The 26266-nt window shown below is 34.1% G+C and overlaps 1 long non-coding RNA gene across 1 annotated transcript in view; it reads left to right on the forward strand.

Annotated features, from left to right (window-relative positions):
* The window catches only part of LOC140710027 (uncharacterized), a 147049-nt gene that overhangs the window by 94369 nt on the left and 26414 nt on the right, over positions 1-26266 (forward strand). Inside the window, exon 3 of the long non-coding RNA XR_012090901.1 lies at positions 13363-13417. This is a non-coding gene — a long non-coding RNA (uncharacterized lncRNA). The remainder of the gene's footprint in view (positions 1-13362; positions 13418-26266) is intronic.

Genomic DNA, 26266 nt, shown 5'->3' on the forward strand with positions numbered 1-26266 from the left:
GGTTCACTGCAACCTCCGCCTCCCAAGTTCAAGCGATTCTTCTAACTCCTGAGTAGCTAGGATTACAGCCACACACCACTAGCTTGGCTAATTTTTGTATTTTTAGTAGAGACAGGGTTTCAATATATTGGTCGGCCTGGTCTCAAACTCCTGACCTTGAGATCCACCTGCCTAGGACTCCCAAAGTGTTGGCATTACAGGTGTGAGCCACCATGCCCGGCCTCCTGTTGTTTCTTAAAAACCAAGATGGCACATATATACCATGGAATACTATGCAGCCATAAGAAAGGATGAGTTCATGTCCTTTGCAGGGTCATGGATGAAGCTGGAAACCATCCTTCTCAGCAAACTATCACAAGGACAGAAAACCAAACACTGCATGTTCTCACTCATAAGTGGGTATTGAACAATGAGATCACCTGGACACAGGGCGGGGAACATCACACAATAGGACCTGTTGGAGGTGGGGGTGGGGGGCTGGGGGAGGGATAGCATTAGGAGAAATACCTAATGTAAATGATGAGTTGATGGGTGAAGCAAACCAACATGGCACATGTATACCTATGTATCAAACCTGCACTTTGTTCACATGTAGCCTAGAACTTAAAGTATAATAAAAATATTTTTTTAGAAGCCACAATTTCAGTAGCCTGCCCCCAAATAAAAGCCAAGATGACTACTGTTCCATGGATGGTACATACACATGCTAAATGGTCCAAAAGTTCAAATGGTGTGCATGGATATTTGCAATGTTTTTATTAAATCTATGTTAGGAGTTTATCTAGTTGAAAGTTTTGTTTCCTTCAAACACTACATTTGATTAGGAATGCAACCTAATAACATCTCAGTCCAAAATGGGATACATAATTTTTATTTTCGGGTTTATTGTGAGAAATGATTCCAAACTTTGCCCAAGAAAACAAGCTTTCCCTTAAGATCTCACTGATTATTGGCTATACGATTTAGTTTTTTTAAACGTAAGTTTGACTTCAAATTTATCTCAACACTCACAAAATTTTTTAAATAGAATTAATTTTTTGAGAAGAATCCTCTCAAAAGGCTCAGGAGATAGATGTCATGACATTTTACAAAAATTAAACCTCTGACTACTTAAGAAACTTAATCTAAGATATGAATAAGTTGAACTTTTAAGAAGAAAACTCACTGTCTAACATGTTCTAGAATTCCATCCATGATATACTTGATTTTTTGGATTTTTGTTTGTTTAATTTTGTTTTGTAAACATTGCATTTTTGGCACTTACAATGAGAACATAAAACCAATTTACATGGCTTATATATAACTATGAATATATAGTTGACCTTGCATAGGAAAATCTTTTAGGAATGAGGGCAGTTATTATACTTTGCTAAGATGGGAGACAGATTTCTTCAATAAAAAACAAAATCAACATTGCATTGGAAGTTGAGATCCCTGGACTGTAGTTACAATTTTACTACAGTATTACTAGGTTCTACTAGCTGAAGAAACTTGCTCTAACTGTGTTAGTTTCCTTATTTGTACACATAATGAACTTACCTATTCTGTTATCTTTGGAGATAGTTTTAGAAGGAAAGGCACATGCTGTATGTTTCATGGGATAATAATGTAAAAATAACAACATATTTTTATGGTATCTGGAAAATTTTTTTTAAACAGGTAGCAAGATGATTATCTAGCCAACAGTTAATAATGTGATATTTGTAAGAAAAAGTCTCAGTGGTGAGCACTTACTTCCTCAATCATATCTTGAAGATAGAGGTGGTAAAAATTATAGCAGGGTTTAAAAATTAGCTATTAACAATGAGAAACTGAGACAGCCAATCAAATCTAAAAAGAAAACTTCTCGTTAATTTTAAATGAGAAGAAAGATGTTTGATTTAGTTCCTGTATTTAGTTTACAGAAGTTTTTGTGGGTTGATGAAACGGATCTTTCAGTTATAATGGTTGTGGATTTTTGTTGTTGTTGTTGTTTCATTTTATTTTGTTTTACCAAGAGCTAAGTAAATGGAATTCATTTTGCTTACTTTTTAAGTTGGGGTAAAATCTAATTAAAAATTACACTTTAAAGCTTTAAATGAATAATGTCAGTCTTTTCTGGCTTTGACTAGATCATTAAATTAAATATATAAGAGGATTTAGGAATAAAATATCAAAATCAGCCATTTGCCTACTATAAATCATGTGAAAATAAGTTATTACTTTACATTATCTAAGAGCAAGAAGCAAGAAATGAATTTCAGAAAGATGCAGGTTTCTGCCTCTTGACTAATCTTATCTCCCAAATACAACAAATACTTAAAATGACTAAAACAAAACAAAACAAAACAAAAAAACAAACCTATAACCCAGCCCCAGAAAATTAACCTTAATAATTGAAAAGCCTGACAAACAAATCTCAAGTCCAGCTACAATATTATTTAATCATAAGGGGAAGATTCTGGTACCCTGTAGAAGTTCCTTCCAAAGGTGGTATCTATGATATCACCTGAAGACAGGGGAAAAAAAATTACTGTCCTCAAAAAAAAGTGGCACTTAAGGCTGGGCACGGTGCCTCATGCCTGTAATCCCAGCATTTTGGAAGGCCAAGGCGGGCAGATAGCCTAAGGTCGGGAGTTCGAGACCAGCCTGACCAACACAGAGAAACCCCGTCTCTACTAAAAATACAAAAGTTAGCCAGGCATGGTGGTGGGTGCCTGTAATCCCAGCTACTTGGGAGGCTGAGGCAGGAGAATCACTTGAACCCAGGAGGCGGAGCTTGCAGTGAGCAGAGATCCTGTCATTGCACTCCAGCCTGGACAACAAGAATAAAATTCCGTCTCAAAAAAAAAAAAAAAAAAAAAAAAAAAAAAAAAAAAAAAAAAAATTCCATTTGGAAGACATGTGTTAAAGTTGCATACCCTATAAGTGGCTTAAAGAAATGTTAAAGTGTAGAACAAAACTAATTCTATAGAGTAAAAAATTAGTGGTGCTATAATCTTAGTACCAAGATGATCTTGAATTATAGTAAAAGAAGAGATGATTGCAATATTAGAGAAAATGATGAAGTAGAAAAACAACGAGAAATTTCTTAGAAAATGTAACAGTAATTTGAAAATAGTAATATGAAGAAAAATGAAAATTTTCTTGAAATGAAAGACCCTCTAGACCAAAGGACAGCAAATTTTTCTTTTTTTTTTTGTTTTTATTTTTTGTCTGATGGTGATTATTATTATTATTATTATTATTTTATATTTATATTTTTTTATATTTTATTTTTATTATATTTATTTATTTATTTATTTATTTTTTATTTTTTATTATTGTACTTTGAGTTCTAGGGTACATGTGCATAACGTGCAGGTTTGTTACATATGTATACTTGTGCCATGTTGGTGTGCTGCAGCTATCAACTCGTCAGCACCCATCAACTCGTCATTTACATCAGGTGTAACTCCCATGCAATCCCTCCCCCCTCCCCCCTCCCCATGATAGGCCCCGGTGTGTGATGAGCCCCTTCCCAAGTCCAAGTGATCTCATTGTTCAGTTCCGACCTATGAGTGAGAACATGCGGTGTTTGGTTTTCTGTTCTTGTGATAGTTTGCTAAGAATGATGGTTTCCAGCTGCATCCATGTCCCTACAAAGGACACAAACTCATCCTTTTTTATGGCTGCATAGTATTCCATGGTGTATAGCAAATTTTTCTTTAAAGAGCCAGATAGTAAATATGTTAGGACTTGTCAGGTAGTCTCTGTCATAACTTCTAACTTATGAAACCAGCCATAGACAACATGTTAAAAAATGATCAACATAGCTCTGTTCCAATAAAACTTTATTATAAAAAGAGGCACACGCTAGATTTGGGCTCAGTCTATATTTTGTGGACTTGCTTTACACAACTATTTCTCAAGTATTATAGGTTTGAAAACAGTAGTGATAATCCTTACAAATTCCAAAAAATAAAACTACTAAGTTATTTTACAGATGTAAGAGATAAACTGCATCTTTAAACTTTACTTGACAATTTTGGAAAAAATGAATGTTGTGAGAGAAAACTCTTAAAGTTAAGAAAACTGGAACTATTCAGCAAAATGTACCAGTGTATTTCTAAATACACTACCGGTAGTATTTCTAAATACTAAATTTAGAATAAAAATTAACTTGACAATTTGACATTAAAGTTTCACAGCTTAAAGATCACTAGAAGAGACAGTGAAAACCTAGAAATAAATGAAAAAATATCTATAAGAGATAAGGAAATGATAACATTAATAAAAAGTATGGTTAATATAAAAATTAATTTTAACAAGCTAAAGGTTAGGTACTTACATGAATATAAAAACCTCAAAAAGAGATTTTCAGGTGAATATGACAGACTCAAGTATCTAGATTTCTTATCTCTTTGGGGACAGAATTTAATGTTTTTTAAGATAATGGAAATGAATGTAAAGTATTTGGAACTGATGTAAAATATATTAATGGTAGAAGTATTTGAAAAATACTAGATTATTTTAAAATGAACTTTTGCACCACAGAAACTGTATAAGCAAAAAGCAAAGCAAAAACGTAACAACACAAAACAATAACTATGAGAGAAGAGTAACATAAATGTATCCATTATCCCACTAAATATAAATAGTTCTCTTGGAGGAGAAAAATGAATGGCAAACGAGCTCTAGCAATCTTTTGCCTTTAAGTGATACTATTAAAACCTAATGGACAAATATTTTTGAATCATCTAAGGTACTTTAGCCTATGGAAATAAAAAGAGGTTACTATAATCCTTTTTGGTACAGTAGCTTTCATTGTTTTTAATATTAAAATAGATATTAAAAGATATAAATAATTTGACAATATATTAACAGATCATCAAATAATGAAAACCTAGTAATATTGAACTATATATTCCAGATAGTAGCAACATAAGACGTAAAAGTAAAAAAAAAAACAACTAGAAAGGACAGAAGTACAATGTTGATATATTTAATCCAAAATTACATGGTAGTTTGTGCAGATGTAAGATGTAAGCATATACAGAAGGCAGCAAACAGCCCCCCCAAAAAAACACACATACAAAAGTAAATAATAGAATATGGCAATAAAAATGCTAATTTTTATATCTAAAGGCTTTAGACTTGAACGCTAAAGAGAAAATAGAAATAGAAACAATCAAATGAGACAAAATACAAGAAGATAAGTAAAGGAGAAGGAGGAAGAAGGAGAGAAAGAGGAGACGGGAAAAGTTGGAAGAAATACAAACTTTTTAACACCAAGAAGTACCTTGTGGATGACAAAATTGATGAACTGACTTGTTTAGTGAAAATAAAAATGAAATAAAGTGTAATGATTAAGAGTTGATTCTCTCCCTCTCTTTTTATTTTGTTGTTGTTGTTTTGTTTCTTGAGACGGAATTTCGCTCTTGTCTCCCATATTAAAGTACAATGGCACGATCTCAGCTCACTGCAACCTCTGCCTCCCGGGTTCAAATGATTCTCTGCCTCAGCCTCCTGAGTAACTGGGATTACAGGTGCCGGCCACCATGCCTGACTAATTTTTGTATTTTTAGTAGAGGCGGTGTTTCACCATGTTGGCTGGGCTGGTCTCAAACTCCTGACCTCAGGTGATCCACCTGCCTCAGCCTCCCAAAGTGCTGGGATTACAGGCATGAGACACCAGGCCCGGCCCAAGAGTTGATTCTTATTAGGCAACTTATCTTCTCCAAGATTAAGCTTTATGAATCTTGAAACAACTATGATAATAATAATGTGATCCCTATCAAAATTCCAACATGTTATTGAAAAAGTTAAAAAAAAATCCTAAAATTCATATGAAATCTCAGGGGACTCTGAGCAGCCAAAACAATCTTGAAAAAGAAATCAGAGTGGTCTCATACCTCCTGATCTCAAAACTTATACAAAGATACAGTAATCAAACCAGTGAGGCACTTGCAAGAGACAGACACATAGACCAGTAAAACAGATCAGAGAGTCCAGAGATAAACCCTCACATGTATGAACAAATGGTTTTTGACAAGGATGTCGAGATCATTCACTGGGAAAAGGACAGGAAAAAGAATGAAATTTGGCCCTTGCTTTATACCACATACAAAAATTACTTAAAATGGATAAAAGCTCTACATATAAAAGCTAAAACTTAAAACTGTTAGGAGAAAACATAAAGAAAAAGCTTCATGATGCTGAATTTAGCAATTCTTTATTAGATATTACACCAAACTCACAGGCAACAAAACAATTAACAGATAAATTGATCTACACCAAAATTAGAAGCTTGTGTACCAAAGGATACAGTCAACAGAGTGAACGGGCAACCCACAGAATCAGAGCAAATATTTGAAAATTATATGACTAGGCCGGGCGCAGTGGCTCACGCCTGTAATCCCAGCACTTTGGGAGGCCGAGGCGGGCGGATCACAAGGTCAGGAGATCGAGACCACGGTGAAACCCCGTCTCTACTAAAAATACAAAAAATTAGCCGGGCGCGGTGGCGGGTGCCTGTAGTCCCAGCTACTCAGGAGGCTGAGGCAGGAGAATGGCGTGAACCCGGGAGGCGGAGCTTGCAGTGAGCCGAGATCGCGCCACTGCACTCCAGCCTGGGCGACAGAGCAAGACTCTGTCTCAAAAAAAAAAAAAAAAAAAAAAAAAAAAAAGAAAATTATATGACTAAAAAGGAGTCAATATTCAGAATATATCAAGAACTCCAGAAGTGCCTATGGCTCACAAAAATCATAAAGTATCCCTGTTAGTAAGTCTAAATTGGGTATTTTTAAGAATCTTCACAAAAGATTTTTGAAGAAGGTGGACCCCAGGACACATTTGAGAAATTGCACTCATTTTTTTTGTTTGTTTTACTTTTGACTCAAATAGATTTATTTTAAAATTATTACCTAATTTTCTTTTTTTTTTTTTTTTTTGAGACGGAGTCTCGCTCTGTAGCCCGGGCTGGAGTGCGGTGGCCGGATCTCAGCTCACTGCAAGCTCCGCCTCCCGGGTTTACGCCATTCTCCTGCCTCAGCCTCCGGAGTAGCTGGGACTACAGGCGCCGCCACCTCGCCCGGCTAGTTTTTTGTATTTTTAGTAGAGACGGGGTTTCACCGTGTTAGCCAGGATTGTCTCGATCTCCTGACCTCGTGATCCGCCCGTCTCGGCCTCCCAAAGTGCTGGGATTACAGGCTTGAGCCACCGCGCCCGGCCCCTAATTTTCTAAAGAAAAAATTATTAAGAACATTATTTCTTTATATAGAAAATGATCCTAATTCAGAGAAAGAATGTATAACTTATCTTTGTTACAGTTAGGAAAAAGATGAGTAAAACACGTTAGAAGATCAAGCCAAAGAAAGTGACAAGTAACTTCATTTGTAAATTGAGATATTAAAACTTTAAGTAACATTTTAGCTCATATCACAGAGCCAAAAAAATTAAATTATGTATATTTCCATTATGACTGAATAGAATTTAGCACAGCCAAGAAATGCTGGTATTAGATAGGAGAATTATTAATATAGTTCACATTAGTAGGAAAGATAACTCAAAAAATATATAATTATTTCAATAAATGATGAGAAGATGATTTTTACCTGTTCTTAATTAAAACACTAAACGTTGTGTTTGGCATATTTCATTCTTAGCATGACAGAGCGTATATTTAAAACCTTTAGATAACATTATACTTAATTGAGAAACACGATGGTTATTCTCTTTAAAAATAAGAATAAGTTAAGAATGTATTTTCTACTCACTCTTATTTAATAATATATCAGAGCATACTGGGATGTAAGCTATTCATAAAGGAAAATAATTAAGATACAAATATAGGGAAGTAAAAAATATAGAAAAGCTTTCTACAAATAAAATTATTACATACTTAAACATGGAAAAAATCATTTCAAAAATTTCCAAGGCAATACAATGATAATTAAAACCTCTATAAACACCTCAGTATTATGGTTTGTATGGAAGTGAACAGTGCCTGGAAATAGAACTACTAGAAGTTAGTAGTTCCACTTTTTTCTGCCCACCCATTTCCAATTTATGGTGTGTTTATATGATGTACTTTGAACCAGATCATGAAGCAAAGATGTAGCTAATGCATAGGCATCTCCAGATTATCAACACAAAATTAATCATCTGTTCGTATGCCTTGTGGAAGAAAGGCAAGATTTGTCCCTGAGTGTTTACTCAATTACATACAACTATGGTTGGAATGTTTCCCCTCTAAAACTCATGTTAAAATTTAATTGCCCTTGTAACAGTATTAAGAGGTGAGAACTTTGAGAGGTGACTAAGCAATGAGAGCTCCATCCTCATGGGTAAGGATAAGTTTGGATAAGTTTGGACTCCTCTTGCCCTCTCTTGCCCTTCTGCCTTCTGCTATAGGGTGGTGCAGCAAGAATGTGCTCACCAGATGCTGGCCCCTCAATCTTTGACTTCCCAGCCTCTGGAACTATAAGCCAACAAGTTTCTTTTCGTTATAAATTACCCAGTCTCAGTTGCTCTGTTATAGCAGCAAAATGGACTAAGACACACATACTCATAAAAGATACATGTGTATACACTCACAAGTACATACATACACTAATTAGGAAGGCACTGGTGTTAAATAGTCTATGGTAGAATTTTGGCAAACTTATGCAAAAGGCAAGATAGTAAATATCTTGCTTTGTGGTTCAACAGGCAAAAACGAAGATATGTAGGTACTTATAAACAAAAGAGAAAAAAAAAATTCCACAATTTTTACTGATAATTTCAAAATATAATAATAACTATGTACTTTTTTAATAAATTGGATCTATGGATAGTATTTTGCTGAATTTTGGTTAAAAATAAGTATTCCTTATCAAAATCAATTTCATATATTTATCTGTCAAAGTTGATCTGTAAGAAAACGTTACATATTTTATCTTTTAAAATATCTTTTTGCACAGATAAGTATTTCCAAATACTGATAGCAGTCCATGAGTTATGGCCCAAATTAAGCATTTTTCATTTATAAGGCATTTGCAGAATTGTTAGATTATTCGCTTGATATTTGCCCTTCAGCATTTCATTACATTGCAGATTAGTCTCTTCCAGTTAGAAGTTAGGTGGATACTCTTTAGTTGTACAGGTAAATGGAATTTAAAATATAGAAATTTCCTTTGCACTTGCATGGAAGCCTGAAAAACACTGCTGGAAATATTGTCTGAGTTCATAAAATACAACCACTAATTTGTTTTTTTCTGAAAATGGATGTCTTACATCTTGTTTTAATGTGTGACATTGTGGGAAATGTATAAAGCAACTTCATTTACTTGTTATCCAAACAGTTGTCTTAAAATTAACTTTACTATAGTATATTTCTCATATACTAACTACTGTTTTCCTTGTAATTTTAGCTTGAATTTGTTAATAGACACTACCAATTCTGCAGCAAAAGCTTATTTCCAAAGCCACTCCATATTTAATAATATTGGTTGAGTATGCTTCTTCTTGTTAAAAAAAATTCAATCTTGACCCTGAGGTTAACAAAATCACAGTAAAACTTTACCACTACTAAGCCATGGAATTGTTGTAAACATTGACATACAAGTGTTTGTGTGGACATGGGTTTTTAAAAACATTTGGGTGAATACTTAGGAGTGCAATTGCTGGATTATATGGGAGGTCTATGTTTAATTTAAAAGAAACTGCCAAACTGCCTTGTAAAGTGACTGTATTATTTTGTATTCTCCCAGTAGCGAATGAAAGTTACGATTGCTCCACATCCTAGTCAGCATTTCTTACTGTTCACTTTTGGAATTTTAGGCATTCTAATAGGTGTATAGTGGTATTTCATTGTGGTTTTGATTTGCATTTCTTTAATGAAATTATGTTGATCCCTTTTTCATGTGTTTATTTGCCATCCATATATCATTTTTGAGTAAAGTATCTGCTCAGTTATTTTGCTATTTTAACTTGACTTTTATTGTTGAGTTTTAAATCATACCTACATATGCTGAGTGCAAGTCATTTATCAGGTATGTCACTTGCAAATATTTTATCCTGGCCCATGATTTGTGTTTTTATTCTCTTCTCAGTCTTTTACAGAGAAAAACTATTTAAGTTTGCAAAGTACTGCTTCCTTTTTTAAATTCAATCACATTTTTTTCTTTTATGAATTGTGCTTTGGGTATTTTATCTAAAATATCATCACCAAACCCAAGGTCATGCAGATTATTTTTCTAGAAATTTTAGTTTTACATTTTAAGTTAGGTCTATGATCCATTTTTAGTTAACTTAGTTTAAGATATTAAGTATGTGTCTATAGTATTCTTTTTTGCTTATTCACATTCCATTTTTCTAGTAACATTTGTTGAAAAACTATTCTTTCTCCCCTGAGTTACCTCCCCACTTTTGCCAGCAATCAGTTGACTATATTTGTGTGGACTCTTTTTACTGTTTTATTGTTAACATACATCTATACTTTTTTAATAACACACTGTTTTCATTACTGTAGCTTTATAATACGTCTGGAAATCTGGTAATGTGAGTATTCCAACTTTCTTCCTTTTCAGAATCATCTTGGCTATTTTAGATCTTTGCCTTTCCATATGGAGTTTAGAATGAACCTGCTTACACCAACAAAAAAGCTTGTTTAGATTTTGATTCAGATTGCATTGAATCTATAGACGAAATTGGAGAGAATTGACATCTTGACGATATAAAGCCTTCCAATTTATGAACATTGTATGTATCTCCACTTATTTAGATATTGTATGTTTCTTTCATCAGTGTCCTGTAGTTTTCTGTATAGTAGATTTATTACTTAAGTACTTCCTTTTTTATTTGCGCTATTGTAGATGGTTGATGACTTCGAATTTCATACTCTAATTGTTAATTGCCAGAATATAAGAATAAAATTGATCTTTTATGTTAATCCCTATCCTGTGACCTTGCAATTTTCACTTATTCATTCCAGGAGATTTTTGTAGTATCTGTGAGATTTTCTACATATCTAATTATATCATTTGCAAATAAAGGCTGATTCACTTCTTTTCCTCCGATTTGTATGCCTTTTACTTCTTTATCTTGCATCTTGTTCTTGCTAGGAATTTCAGAACAATATTCATACCTTGTTTTTTAACTTACTATTTTTTTCTCCTCATGTCCTTGGTTTGTTGAACAATTGTTCTTGCCAAAAGGCTAATAGTCTTAAACAAATTTATCTTCTCTAGACATTTTTATTTGTCTGCTGTAATCCAATATGATTTAATTAACTCGCCATTGGTGAATGATGTTCCTTGCTTGGCTAACAAATGAACCTCTCAGAAACTGTAGTTTTATGCTCATTTCAATGTGAGTGAGTGTGTGTGTGTGTGTGTGTGTGCAGAAATGCTGCTGTGATAATAAATTCCATTTTGAATTTACTAATTTTTCTACCCATCACGGTGAATTGGGGTTACTATGATGAATACTTGCTTTGGCAATGTCAACTTATATTTTGTACTTTTAGCATAGTTATAGTGTAAATAAATTTTATTTTACCAAATTCAATAACAAATCCACACTCCACTATATCTTAAAAGCTTTTCTTTTTTTTTGTTCTGACGTAATGGATATGCAAGGATAATAAGAATAATAGTAAAATGTCACAGTATGCTGATACTTGTGATACCTAAAATGCTGTCGATTGCTAACTGTAACACTGGGATTTGTAGTGTCCTGGACATCACTGTGAAACACTGAGAGAGTCATGTGCAGCCTCTGGAGCAATAACCCTACTTTTGTAGCTCAAAACAGCCTTAGATAAATATATATGTGAATGACCATTGCTATGTTTCAAGAAAACTTTATTTGTGGACACTGAAATATGAATTTCATATAATTTTCGTATGTCATGAAGTATTAGGCCTCTTATTTTTTTCAAAGCATTTCACAATGTAAACACTGTTCTTAGCTTGCAGACCCTGGAAAAACAAGTAGTAGAGAGGATTTGGCTCATGGACTCTAGTTTGCTGACCCCTACTTTAGCGCTGTAAAAAATCTGGAGAACGTGGAGAGGGGGCATAGATCTTTTATAAAGAGACATCAACCAAGGGCTAGGCCAGTGTTCTGCCATATGTTCTGAGAAAGGGCAAGTCTCTGTACATATGTGTATATGTACACATATATATAGATGACTATGTGTGTACATATTTAAGTGAAGGAAATTGTATGTATTTGTGCCTATGTGTGTGTATTAATATGTGCATATATATGAGTGTATACATGTTTTTGTGCATATTTCTGTGTTTATGTGTGATTAAAGACTCAAAACTATATAATGTATTTTTTCTTATATGATGTATAGATAGATATTTGACTGTTGATAATGTAGAGATGCCGATTTTAGCTGTATCTTGGCTTCAAGATCTAGTTCAAAATTATACTTTGTTACCCAATTACAAAAGAGTCCAGGTATGTCTCTTTCAGTAACACTGTTCCTTTTACCAGCTAACCAGAAACTGAATTGCCACATAACTACTCAGGCAATTACACTGCATTTAGTGCCAAAATTTAAACATCCATGCCACCAAGACATTTTTCCACTTTTTGCTTTTAATTTCATTTAAAATCTTGTATTAAAAGATACTGCTCTTCTTGGGAGTTATGCAACTTAATTTCTTATCCAGTTCAAATTTTATTTTTCGTTTCTAAGATGCCATTCAACATTTGAAGTGTTGGATACATTATGGATAAAGGGGGAAATATCAACTATAACTTTTTTTTTTTTTTTGCAGTCTGTTATGACCATGACACGGGGGTGGGGGTAGGGTGGACAGGTCAGCACATATTTTCTTGCCCATTCCATATGTGAAATTCATGGGATACTCAGAAAATACTGTGTGCCTCAATCTACTCAGCTGGAAAGGTGGATTTTAAAAAATGGCTTGCAGAGAGAATATGGAAGGTATGGTATGTGGCAATTGAAGAGGACGGTAGGAGATTCCCAACACATTTATGTGTCTCAAATGATGAGCACTTCAAGTAATATAACAAGGAGCAAAAGGTTATTATCAACCACTGTCTTAGACAACAAGAGGGTTTCCTACTGTCTGTAGGGATGAGACAACATAAAGTACTGTTGGCTCCAAGATATTCAGAAGTAATTTTATCATAAAATTTACTTCTATCCTCTAAGCTTCCAGAAATACTTGAAAGGAAAGAAAGTCTTGGGCAAAGGAACAGTCACTGGATCCATCATGTATAAATTATTTTCCTAATTATACAATTTTTATGTTTTCAACATTGAATTATTCCATATATGTGGGCTGGTATTTTGCAAAAAACTGACTTTCATTTGATATTTTATTATATTATTTCCAAGAAGTATTCTAATGATTGCTTTTCACTTTTTTGAAGTTATAGCATTTTAAAAAGGTTGTACATCTAGCAATACCTAACAAAATAGAAAATCGACTTGGTAAGTAATGTATTACAACTTTCATTTTAAATACACATTTTGTCTAGTTCAAATAGGACATTTTTACCTATAATTAAATCTTAAAGAAACTCCTGCCTTCCAAACATATGTATATGTCTATTATCTCCAATGATAGGAAAACAAAATCAGCCTCATACAAATTAAAACTAGAGTGAACATATCTATCATTATTTCTAAATCCCGAGAAGTGGAACACAGGATGTAGAAACAGTATATTAGGTATTACATGGCAATTTTTTTTTAATCCTGTAGTTATGACGTTGGTGAACTGTCTTTGAATGTACAATTTATGACTACTAGAATTGTTTTCATGCTAAAATTACTAATAATGTGAGTCCTTAATCTCCGTGGAAAATAGATTTTGAATTGCAACTTAAGGTAGATGTTTGCTTCTTTTTGTATTTAGATCTGAAAGTCCTTTCTGCTTTAGTTCAGGTGAGCAAAGCTAAATAAAGTTAATAAATTTTTCCCTGCCCACCTATATTTCTTAATTGCCTATGATTCTATGCACCTTGGTAGTATAAGAAGGTGGCACAATTCCACATTTTTGACATCTTGAGAAGAAAAGAAGTGGAAGCAGGAGATCTAGACAAAATCCATGCTAGATAACTCCTAAATTGGTCAGACATTTGGTGTTTTGAGTAAACTGTGGGTAAATTGCCCTCTTTAACCCCAGACTGGACCTTTGTAATCAGCCACTATTTCAGAAACTTACATGACCCAATTACTGTGTCTCTGAGTCTCTTTCTTTAAATACCTCAGTCCGACTTGAAAAAGAATGGGAGATTATAACAAAAATTAAATCAATATGTAAGTATTTAATTTATATTTGAGTACTTGATCTTAACTGAACCTAATTATGAGTTTTCTTTCTGTTTACAGATAAGGACATTTTCTCCTAAAACTGTTAGATTTTATCATCTGTATAACATATATCTTTTCATCTCTATACTATGAAAACATCCATATGGATATGCATCATTGCTTTTCAGGTGTCAAAATTTGTTGATAAATATATAGTTTATAAGAAGCAAATAAGTGGCAAATGACAAACTGTGATTATTAAAGTAATATGAAATTCAAATTCAAATAAAAATGCATGTGTGACTAATAAATAAAGCTGATAACTCAGGGTTCAAAGTAAGAATGAACTAGTCCTATTAACAAAGTCATTTAACTTAGCTATAAGACAATAAAAAGCAGGAACTTATTGAAAATTATAACTATATTTAATTTCTTGATAAATCAATCAACATCCTTTCTACTGAAATTATCTCTATTCCCAACACATTATTGTTTCCAGTTCACATTATGCTCAGGAAGGATGGATTTTCATCACATAGAATGGTTTAATTTGGTTAATTGTGTTTCTTTCTCAGTATACCATCTGTTTGAATCAGGCTTAAGTTGAAGATATCTGAAACTACTCTGGCTATTTAAAGCAGAAAAGGATTTAATACAGGAATTAAGTTCATACAAATTTATTGGAAGGCTGGGATAACAGGATCAAGTACCTCAAAAGCAACCCACCAGGAGAATTTCTACCTGTTGTAATTAAGAATCTGTGGTACTGTCACTGCAACTATAGGCTCTAGAAATATATTGTTTAGGTATGCAACCCATAGATTAGAAAACTATGCACTGTTGACTCCAGAGCCACATTACATCTGTTATATTGGCACAGGCAAAAAATGGATGCCTGGAGGCCTTTCAATATTCAGAAATTAATTATTGGGCACTGAGATCTGTGAAAATGCAGTTGTAGAAAAATCCAGGGTCTCTGTGATTATGCAGACCAAAAAAAATGGTAGACCTGTGGCTTTCAAATTACTCGCCTTTCAAATATCACATTACTATATTTTATTGTCCAAACCTAAACCACATGCTGTGTTCCATCTGCAAAGGAGACTTAGAAATGTAGATTTTAGCTTATCAGCCTCAAAAGTGTTGGAAAGCTTAGTAGATGGATGGTGGTGTGGACAGTGAGCGCAAATGCACCAGAACTCCCACTATTCTGTTCGTCCATTTCCTGACCATTCATGCTTCTCTTCCTGTATGTACATTTCCAAACAATATTAGCTACAACAATCAATTTTCACCCAATCCAATGCAATGATTCTCCCATACAAATAAAAACTACTTATACTGTTCCCAAGACAAAAGAAGCCAAGCTTCTATCAGTCATAGACTCCTCTGGATGATGTCACTTCCTCTTCCAGTGCACTGATCTTCCCGTCTGCATATTTAATAAAGTTATCAAAAAACAATACATACTATGAAATGGGAGAATAGAATGTAAAAAAGGAAATATGCCTACATAGAATAAAATACATAAAGAACAAGGAAGTAAATACGGCATTTGTTTATCCAAATGGTCATAAGATGATAACTGGTATTCAGAGCATCCTTCTTCAACTCTGAATTTCATGCTCCTGTTATCCTTAGCTGTATGACATTTGTTGGTGGGTGGGTTAAAACCAATATTCATTCTTCTTTTTTTTTTTTTTTTTTTTTTTTTGAGACAGAGTCTCGCTCTGTCGCCCAGGCTGGGGTGCAGTGGCTGGATCTGGGCTCACTGCAAGCTCCGCCTTCTGGGTTCACGCCATTCTCCTGCCTCAGCCTCCCGAGTAGCTGGGACTACAGGCGCCGGCCACCTCGCCCGGCTAGTTTTTTGTATTTTTAGTAGAGACGGGGTTTCACCGTGTTAGCCAGGATGGTCCCGATTTCCTGACCTCGTGATCCACCCACCTCGGCCTCCCAAAGTGCTGGGATTACAGGCGTGAGCCACCGCGCCCGGCCGCCAGTCTTCATTCTTGATGTGTCTGAGCCACTCGTGGCCTTGGCTATCTTGAGATGCTGAAATTGTATATGAATTTTTAACTCTGGACTTCGTAATTTGATGACACATCCCAACAAGTCCTGTAAAACTCAGATTCTTACACATTGCCTGACACACACACTTTAATACTAACCCTGAATCCCCTTAAAACCAAGATCAATCTTCCTATCTAACAGAGTAACCTCTTTTTTTCTCCTCTTTTTAAAAAAAGCTTTACGACTATAAGGACACCCAAATAGCCTGTTAGTAGTTTTAACTTCCAGTTGTAGGAACCATTGTGTTATCTTGTGGAAATATTACTTACTTGGAAATTACAGCCTCTAAATAAAAAGAGGTCAGTGTTATGGGAAGAAGAAGGAAATTTTTGCAAAAGAACACACCCTCAATTTCCAGATCATATATTCTCATTACAGGAGAAAATGTACTAAAATGAATGCCCTCCATTTTGGCTTTCAATAGCTATTAAGTTGGTCAGTCATCACTGGGACCTCTGCTGATGCTGCCACAGAAAAGTCCACGGTTATCATAAACATGCCAATAAGCAGAAACAGCAGAATCAGTGGGAGGACACACCTACCATGCTCCCGTTTCTGAATCTCATGTTAGTTACTCTTATTGCTTGAGCATGGATAACATCTCAACCCATCTTCAAAGGAATCTTGGAAATATAACACGTTGAAAGGAAGATTGAGTGGATATTGTGTGCCACTCTCTCCAATCCCATATGCCATCTGACTTGACTGATGCAGCATTCTTTTTAACTCAGTTCATGGGTCATCCACTTGCCTTATTTATTTATTAATTTGTTATTGTTGTTATTTGTGATAATAACACTTAAGATCTACTCTCTCGGTAAATATTTAAGTAGGTAATACAATGTTATTAACTATAGGCACTACATTGTACAGTATATCTGTAGAACTTATTTATCTTGTGCAACTGAAACTTTGTACCCTTTTCCTAATAGCACTCTATTTCCCCATTCCCTAATCCCTGGTAGTCACCTTTCTACTGTTTCTGTGAGTGTCACTATTTTAGACACCTCATATAAGTGGGATCATGCAGTATTTGTCCCTCTGTGTCTGACTTATTTCACTTACCATAATGTCCTTCAGGTTCATTCATGTTGTTGCAAATGTTAGAATTGCCTTTCTTTTTAAGACTTAGTCATATTTCTTGAATTTTTGTTATCATTTTATCCATTTATGAACTTTTATGTTGCTTTCATATCTTGACTATGGTGAGTATGCTGAAATGAACATGGGAGTGCAGATATGTCTTTGAAATCCTGATTTCCATTCCTTTGGATATATAAACAGACATCAAATTGCTGGATTGTATGGAAGTTTTATTTTTGTTCTTTTGAGGAACCTCTACACCCTTTTCCATAGTGGCTATAGCAATTAACAGCCCACCATTAGTACAACAGTTTCTTTCTCTTCACATCCTCACTACCACTTGTTATTTTTTAAATCTTAGTCATTTTAACAGGCATGAGGTTTTAATTTGATTTCATTGTGATATTAATTTGTGTTTCCCTGATGACTAATGATATTGAACATTTTTTTCATATACCTGTTGGCCATTTGTACATCTTCCTTGAGAAAATGTATATTCAGTTCCTTTGCCCATTTTTTCCATGATTAAAAGTGGGATATGAAGTCTTCAACTATTATGGTATTGCTGTCTATTTCTCCTTCAGAGCTGTCAATGTTTATTTTATATAGTTAGATGCTCCGATTTGGGTGCATATATACTTTTATAATTTTCATAAGTTCCTGTCAAATTGAGTATTTTATTACCTAACGACCTTCTTTGTCTTTTGTGACAGTTTTGGACTAATATCTCTATTTTGTCTTATATAAAAAGAGCCACTCCTGATCTCCTTTGGTTATTATTTGCATGGAGTATCTTTTTCCAGTGAAATTCCTTCACTCTCAGCCTATTTGTATACCTAAATGAAAAGTGTATCTCTTGTATGGACTATACAGTTGGATCTAATTCTTTAATTCATTTATATATTCTATTTTTAATTGGTGAGTTTAATTCATTAACATTTAAAGTAATTATTGATAGCTAAGGAATTATTATTGCCATGTTGTTGTTTTATGTCTATTTTGTAGTTCTCTTGTTCCTCTTATCCTCTCTTGTTGTCTTTGTTATTTGATAATTTTTAAAATTTACATACTTTCATTGTTTTCTATTTATTATTATTACTCTTTGGGATATGCTTTAAGTTTTTATTTGCAGTTACCATGAAGCTTGCATAAAACTTCTTATAATTACAATTGTATATTTTAAGCTGAAAACAACTTAACTTCAGTTACACAAAAAACTCTATACTTTCACATCCCTCACATACAGTTCATGTTATTGATGGCAGAATTTCTTTGTTTTTATATTACTATTCATTAAAAGTTTTGTGGTTATAGTCATTCTTAATACTTTTGTCTTTTATTTTTTATGCTAGGGTAAAGTGGTTGCATTATTCTGTATTTGTCTATATATTTACTATTACCATTGAGATTTATACTCTCACGGGTTTTCATGTTGCTGTTTAGTGTTCTTTCATTTCAACTGGAAAAACGCTCTTTAACACTTCTCTAAGTCATCTAGTGGTGATGAACTCTCTCAATTTTTGTTTGTCTGGAAAGTCTTTATTGCTCCTTCATTTTTAAAGGGCAGTTTTGCCAGGTATAGTATTCTTAGTTGATAGTGTTTTGCTTTCTTTCACTGAATGTATCACTCTACTATCTTCAGGCCTGTGTGTCTCTATTGAAGAATCTTATGTAAGTTTTTTTGAATGTGGTGAGATGCTTTCTCTTGCTGCTTTCAAAATTGTCTCTTCATCTTTGGTAATTTCATTAATGTGTCTCAGTGTAGACATTTTTAAGTTTAACCTATTTGAGGACTTTGGGATTTCATTGTCTGAATGTCCATTTCCCTTCCTACTTTTAGCAGGTTTTCAGTCATTAATTCTCTAAATAAGCTTTCTATTCCTTTCTCTGTCTCTTCTCCTTTTGAAATTCTCATAATGTGTGTTTTGGTTCAACTGACAGTGCCCAGTAAGTTCTATAGAGTTTATTTCTTCTTTATTCTCTTTGCTCCTGTGACTGGATAATTTCAGGTGACCTGTTTTGGAGTTTATTGACTATTCTGCTTGATTGAGTCTACTCTTGAAGTTCTTTATTGAATTATTCAGTTCAGTCTTTGTATTTTTTAGGTTCCGAATTTCTGTTTGGTTCTTTTGCACACTTTCTATATCTTTGCCAAACTTTGTGTATTGTTTTCCTGATTTTTATTGTTGTCTACCTGTATTTGTTGTAGCTCATGGAGCTTCTTTAATATTATTACTTTTAATTCTTTGTCAGGTAGTTTATAGATCTCTAATGTTTAGGATTTGTTATTGGGGCTTTATTTTGTCCCTTTGGTGATGTTTTGTTTCCCTGATTCTTTATTATCCTTGTAGCATTGCCTTCGTGTCTGTGCACTTGAAGAAGTAGTCACTTCTACCAATCATTTTAGACCATCTTTGGAAGGGAAAGCCCTTCACCAGTCAGTCTGGCCATAGATTCTGGATGGCAGGTTGGTGGGATCGACAGGAAGAGGGAATTGGAGTTGGTGTCCATGAGCAGGAATGTCTATTGTTGGGGTTCATAGGTGGTCCACTTCTGAATGCCAAAAATTATAAACTGCATTCCTGCTTAACATTAAAAATGGCATAAAATCCATCTTTTCCCCAATGGTTCCCCAATTATTAAACTGTTTTTTTCTTGATGTACTTTAGATCTTAATTTTGTACCTTCCAGACAAACAAGTTTTTTCTTAGATTTAATTTCTGGATTTGATACCCAAGGTTTCAATATCATCTTTATGTCAGGAATGAGTGATCTCAATTTATCTTGCTTTCATGGTCCTTACTTGCATCTCTTCACTGTTCTATCCCCAAAACCATTTATCTCTATTTTAATAGGTTTTCAAATGAAGTTTTTCTATGCTCACTCTCTGAGAGTCTGGCTACTAATTCAAGGGATTTATATTGCTAAATATTGTTAGCCAAACTTTATTTAGATATATTTTGTTCTAACTAATACATATTATTAAATATTTCTAAAATTTTTACTCTTTGATATTTTTATTTATATTAACTTAGTCTCCTTTTTATAAGTATAATTACTGTTTTAAAAAATTCAACAAATGTTTACTCAGTGCTATTTTGTGCCCAGTAAATTACTTGGATCCACAGGGTTAGAAAACGTAAGGCCTGATAAATGTAAAACAGCACTTTCCACATGAAAGTTCACAGGCTGATTATGATTTATTGTATTACAGAAAAAAAACTGAAGGTTCATCACAGATACACTAATCATATAAATGTAACTCATACATTTACAAGGTTATACATCACACTGCAGACTGAAATCTAAATTTAAAGAAATAAACTGGAGCTTGGTGAGTTCAATATTTTCTTTTACTTTCCATAAAACACTGAACCTTTTAAATGAAAGTAAATATTAAATAGGTAGGTATTTTAAAAAACATTTCAGCTGCTAACAAAATTTTTGTATTTTATGTTGCCAGTTTCATTGTTTAATTCATTTGAATTGAATGATTATTCCACAAAAGAAAAAATAGTTTTTAAAAGATTGTTTAAAAAGACATTTTGGGCAGTAATTTATCTTTTGTTTTTTCTTCCTGCTGAGTGGGCTTCAGGAAGTCAAATTCCTTCAAAAATGGGAGAAAATAACATAATATATCATAATATTACCATTTTCTTAATACTGCTTCTAAAATATTTAGTAATATTTACTCCAAAATAATTTGAGTGAAAGTTATTTTAACAAATACTACTTTATTTACATCGTGGTTGGTGTTTGTGGCTAATTTGGTACAAGACTTTAAGAAAGAAACTGTTGGTGGTTCATATAATCTAAAAAAAAAAAGTATGTCTCTATATATGTGTGTTGTATATGTGTGTATGCATATATGTATGTGCCTGTGTGTGGGGTGTATAACCACTCACACATATGCAGATATAATCAGTAAAAATGTGTAGTTTATTTGGAGACAATGCTTTAGGAGGTACTAGTGGATTCATCCGTTGCTGCCTGCATCTATCTAGTCCTTCATGGGAGCAATATTTAGTAGCTTCCCTTCTTCCCCAAATTAAGTGAATAATTGTATGTCTGTTGAACTGATTTTTCTGATCTATCAGTCATATTTATTATTGATGTAATTTATCTAGATTGTAAAAACATTTATTTTAACTTTTGCAAGTAGACACACTTGGCATATAGCTAAATACTATGTATGTTTCAGACAAAGTAAAATCAGACATATGATAACATAGGAGCTCTAGATTTTCTTTTTTTGTTATTACACTTTAAGCTCTAGGGTACATGTGCACAACGTGCAGGTTTGTTACATAAGTATACATGTGCCATGTTGGTTTGCTGCACCCATTATCTCATCATTTACATTAGATATATCTCCTAATGCTATCCCTCCCCCTGCCTCCCACCCCACTACAGACTCCCGTGTGTGATGTTCCCCACCCTGTGTCCAAGTGTTCTCATTGTTCAATTCCCACCTATGAGTGAGAACATACGGTGTTTGGTTTTCTGTCCTTGTGGTAGTTTGCTCAGAATGATGGTTTCCAGCTTCATCCATGTCCCTGCAAATGATATGAACTCATCCTTTTTTATGGCTGCATAGTATTCCATGCTATATGTGTGCCACATTTTCTTAATTCAGTCTTTCATTGATGGACATTTGGGTTGGTTCCAAGTTTTTGCTATTGTGAATAGTGCTGCAATAAACATACGTGTGCATGTGTCTTTATAATCCTTTGGGTATTATTTATAATCCTTTGGGTATATACCCAGTAATGGGATGGCTGGGTCAAATGGTATTTCTGGTTCTAGATCCTTGAGGAATCGCCACACTGTCTTCTGCAATGGTTGAACTAGTTTACAGTCCCACCAACAGTGTAAAAGTCTTCCTATTTCTCCACATACTCTCTAGCATTTGTTGTTTCCTGACTTTTTAATGATCACCATTCTAACTGGTGTGAGATGGTATCTCATTGTGGTTTTGATTTGCATTTCTCTGAAAACCAGTGATGATGAGCATTTTTTCACGTGGCTGTTGGCTGCATAAATGTCTTCTTTTGAGAAGTGTGTGTTCATATCCTTTGTCCATTTTTTTGATGGGGTTGTTTTTTTCTTGTAAATTTGTTTAAGTTCTTTGTAGATTCTGGATATTAGTCCTTTGTTACATGGGTAGATTGCAAAAACTTTCTCCCATTTTGTAGGTTGCCTGTTTACTCTGATGGTAGTTTCTTTTGCTGTGCAGAAGCTCTTTGGTTTAATTAGATCCCATTTGTCTATTTTGGCTTTTGTTGCCATTGCTTTTGGTGTTTTAGTCATGAAGTCCTTGCCCATGCCTATGTCCTGAATGATATTGCCTAGGTTTTCTTCTAGGGTTTTTATAGTTAAGTCTAACATTTAAGTCTTTAATCCATCTGAATTTATTGTTGTATAATGTGTAAAGAAGGGATCCAGTTTCAACTTTCTATATATGGCTAGACAGTTTTCCCAGCACCATTTATTAAATAGAATCCTTTCCCCATTTCCTGTTTTTGTCAGGTTTGCCAAAGATCAGATGGTTGTAGATGTGTGGCGTTATTTCTGAGACCTCTGTTCTGTTCCATTGGTTTACCTCTCTGTTTTGGTACCAACACCATGCTGTCTTGGTTACAGTAGCCTTGTAGTATAGTTTGAAGTCAGGCACTGTTATGCCTCCAGCTTTGTTCTTTTGGCTTAGGATTGTCTTGGCAATGGGAGGTCTTTTTTGGTTACGTATGAACTTTAAAGTAGTTTTTTCCAATTCTGTGAAGAAAGTCATTGGTAGCTTGATGGGAATGGCATTGCATCTATAAATTACCTTGGGCACTATGGCCATTTTCATGATATTGATTCTTCCTGTCCATGAGCATGGAATGTTCTTCCATTTGTTTGTGTCCTCTTTTATTTCATTTAGCAGTGGTTTGTAGTTCTCCTTGAAGTTGTCCTTCCCATCCCTTATAAGTTGGATTCCTAGGTATTTTATTCTCTTTGTAGCAATTGTGAATGGGAGTCACTCATGATTTGGCTCTCTGTTTGTCTGTTATTGATGTACAGGAATGCTTGTGATTTTTGCACATTGATTTTGTATCCTGAGACTCTGCTAAAGTTGTTTATCAGCCTAAGGAGCTTTTGGGCTGAGATGATGGGGTTTTCTAAATATACAATCAGGTCATCTGCAAACAAGGACAATTTGATTTCCTCTTTTCCTAATTGAATACCCTATATTTCTTTCTCTTGACTGATTGCCCTGGCCAGAACTTCTAATACTATGTTGAATAGGAGTGGCAAGAGAGGGCATCCCTGCCTTGTGCCAGTTTTCAAAGGGAATGCTTCCAGTTTTTGCCCATTCAGTATGATATTGGCTGTGGGTTTGTCATAAATAGAGGAACTCTAGATTTTCAAACTTACTTTAAAATATTTTCAGTTATAAATAATAAGTATTTGAGTTCAATTTCATTAGGAGTCTTAAAACAAAATCAGGATTGTATTAGCATATTCACACATAATTAACAACATAGAATTATAGACTTTTATCTCTATATGTCTGCAATTGTCAATTATTGACAAAGGTAACAGGGTGTGATTGGACCACTTCATGGTGTGAAGTGGTGGTGTCTTTTTTTTAGGTCCTTGTACCTGTAAATCATAGCAGGTAATACATCTTTAAATTGAGGTGATGGGACTAACACACATTCACGCACACTTGGTTTAAGTATTCACACTATGTTCTATAGAGTGCTATAATATTCATCAATTAATATTACTTGGACAGAAAAGCTTTAAACATACTTTGTTTCCTTAAAGCTGCTTAGAAATGTTTAGAGTCACAGGCAAGAGTTAAGTTTTTAGAGATTTTATCTATCCATGGATTTTTAAAACTCCTTTCAGTTAGGCTCAAGTAACCTAGTAGATGAAGAGAGACAGCTCTTTTTGGAACCCTTTTGACCTCTACACTTTTGCTGAAGTTCAGAGAGTCTGGTCTCACCTTGGGACCACATGTCTTTCTGTAACTCTTTCTTTTCTTTTTCTTTTATTTCTTCCTTTTCTTCCTTCCTTCCTTTTCTTCCTTCCTTCCTTCTTTCTCTTTCTTTCTTTCTTTCTTTCTTTCTTTCTTTCTTTCTTTCTTTCTTTCTTTCTCTCTCTCTCTCTCTCTCTCTCTCTCTCTCTCTCTCTCTTTCTTTCTTTCTTTCTTTCTTTCTATATCTTGAGATGGAGTCTCGTTCCAGGCTTGAGTGCAGTGACATAATCTCTGCTCACTGCAACCTCCACCTCCTGGGTTCAAGCAATTCTCCTGCCTCAGCCTCCCAAGTAGCTGGGATTACAGGCGTGTGCCACCACACCTGGCTAATTTTTGTATTTTTATCAGAGACGGGGCTTCACCGTGTTAGCCAGGATGTTCTCAATCTCCCAACCTTACTATCCGCCCGCCTCGACCTCCAAAGTGCTGGGATTACAGGCATGAGTCACTGTGCTCTTTCTATTAGTCTGTTCTGATTCTTGAGCAATGTGATCAAACAGTAGCTTAAACTCAGAAAGAGATGAAAAAATTATGATTAATTTACATATACTCATAAGATGTATTTATTCTATTAAAATATTTTATCTTGTAGAGTTTCAGGATATTTTTCTATGTGTTGAACATTATTCATTTGCACTGGCATTCCATGACCTATTGGTAAAAATGCAGTGACTGGGCTGTACTCGCAGATCCATGAGTATCAGAATTTCTGGGAGTGGAACTTAGTGATTCTTTCATACTCCAAAGTTTGATAATTGCTAACAGAAAAATAAGAGGTGTTTAATTTTTACACAATGGGGTTCTTTCAATAGTAAGTGTAGCTATAGTTTGAAGCTGCACAGTTTGTTAGTCAAATTTTCTTGGATCTAGTCTCCTGGCCCAACTGATATTTTTCAGTCATAGTAGTGCTCTTTGGTTTCCCTAGTCCAGGGATTATCCTAGTCCAGCAGTCCAAGGGTCACTCACAAAACGAGTCCTTCAATAAGTGAATCTTATTGTATGATACAGATCTGATATCTGATTGTTGGGCTATATTATTTAATTAAGATTAGAGTCAGGTTTGTCTTTTCCTGACAAAAGAGATACAATATGCTGACTAATTATGTTTGCAAAGAAAATAGAGACCAAAATATACAACGAATTAAGGAGAATATTGAATATTCTTAATGTCAGAGTTAGAAACTAAAACCCCTTTTGACAGATGACTGACATGGAGATGTGTTATAATTAGGACTTCATTTTAAGAACATATCGAACCATACTAAAAATTATTGGGAAGATAATTTATACTTGGTTAGATAGTGACTGGAATTAACTAACTGTATTCTAATGAGAAAAAAGTCCCTTTTTAATAGTAAATTATTATTTTTTTCTTCTTTATAAGATCAAGATTCAATTAATGATGAAATTCTGGTTCTCAAATAATAGAATGGCAAATCTCCATTAAATAACCCTAATGAAAAATAATCAATATATTGACTTGATAATTAGATATTATCTATAATTATACGGAAAAGGTCTTTAAAAATAAATGGACATCTGTTTGATAGATAAAATAAATTGCTAAGCATAGGCGTCACTTCGAGACATTTATGCCATCAGTATAGAATTACAATGGCATTTTATTTTAATGCTGTGGTAATTAATGCTAAGTTATGATGATAAAAGTACAAATGGCAATGAATAGCAAATGAGGTAATACAACAAATAGCAAATGAATCGGTCCTGACAGAGAACTTATCAGATTGATAAAATTAAAATATTTTTGGTTACTTTGAAGTATTCCTCAAATTTGAAAATTTTATAGTAGTCTACAGAGTTTGAGGTAGATGTGCCATACAATT

This window comes from Chlorocebus sabaeus, chromosome 24 (genome assembly GCF_047675955.1).
Source record: "Chlorocebus sabaeus isolate Y175 chromosome 24, mChlSab1.0.hap1, whole genome shotgun sequence".
NCBI classification, from domain to species: Eukaryota; Metazoa; Chordata; class Mammalia; order Primates; family Cercopithecidae; genus Chlorocebus; species Chlorocebus sabaeus.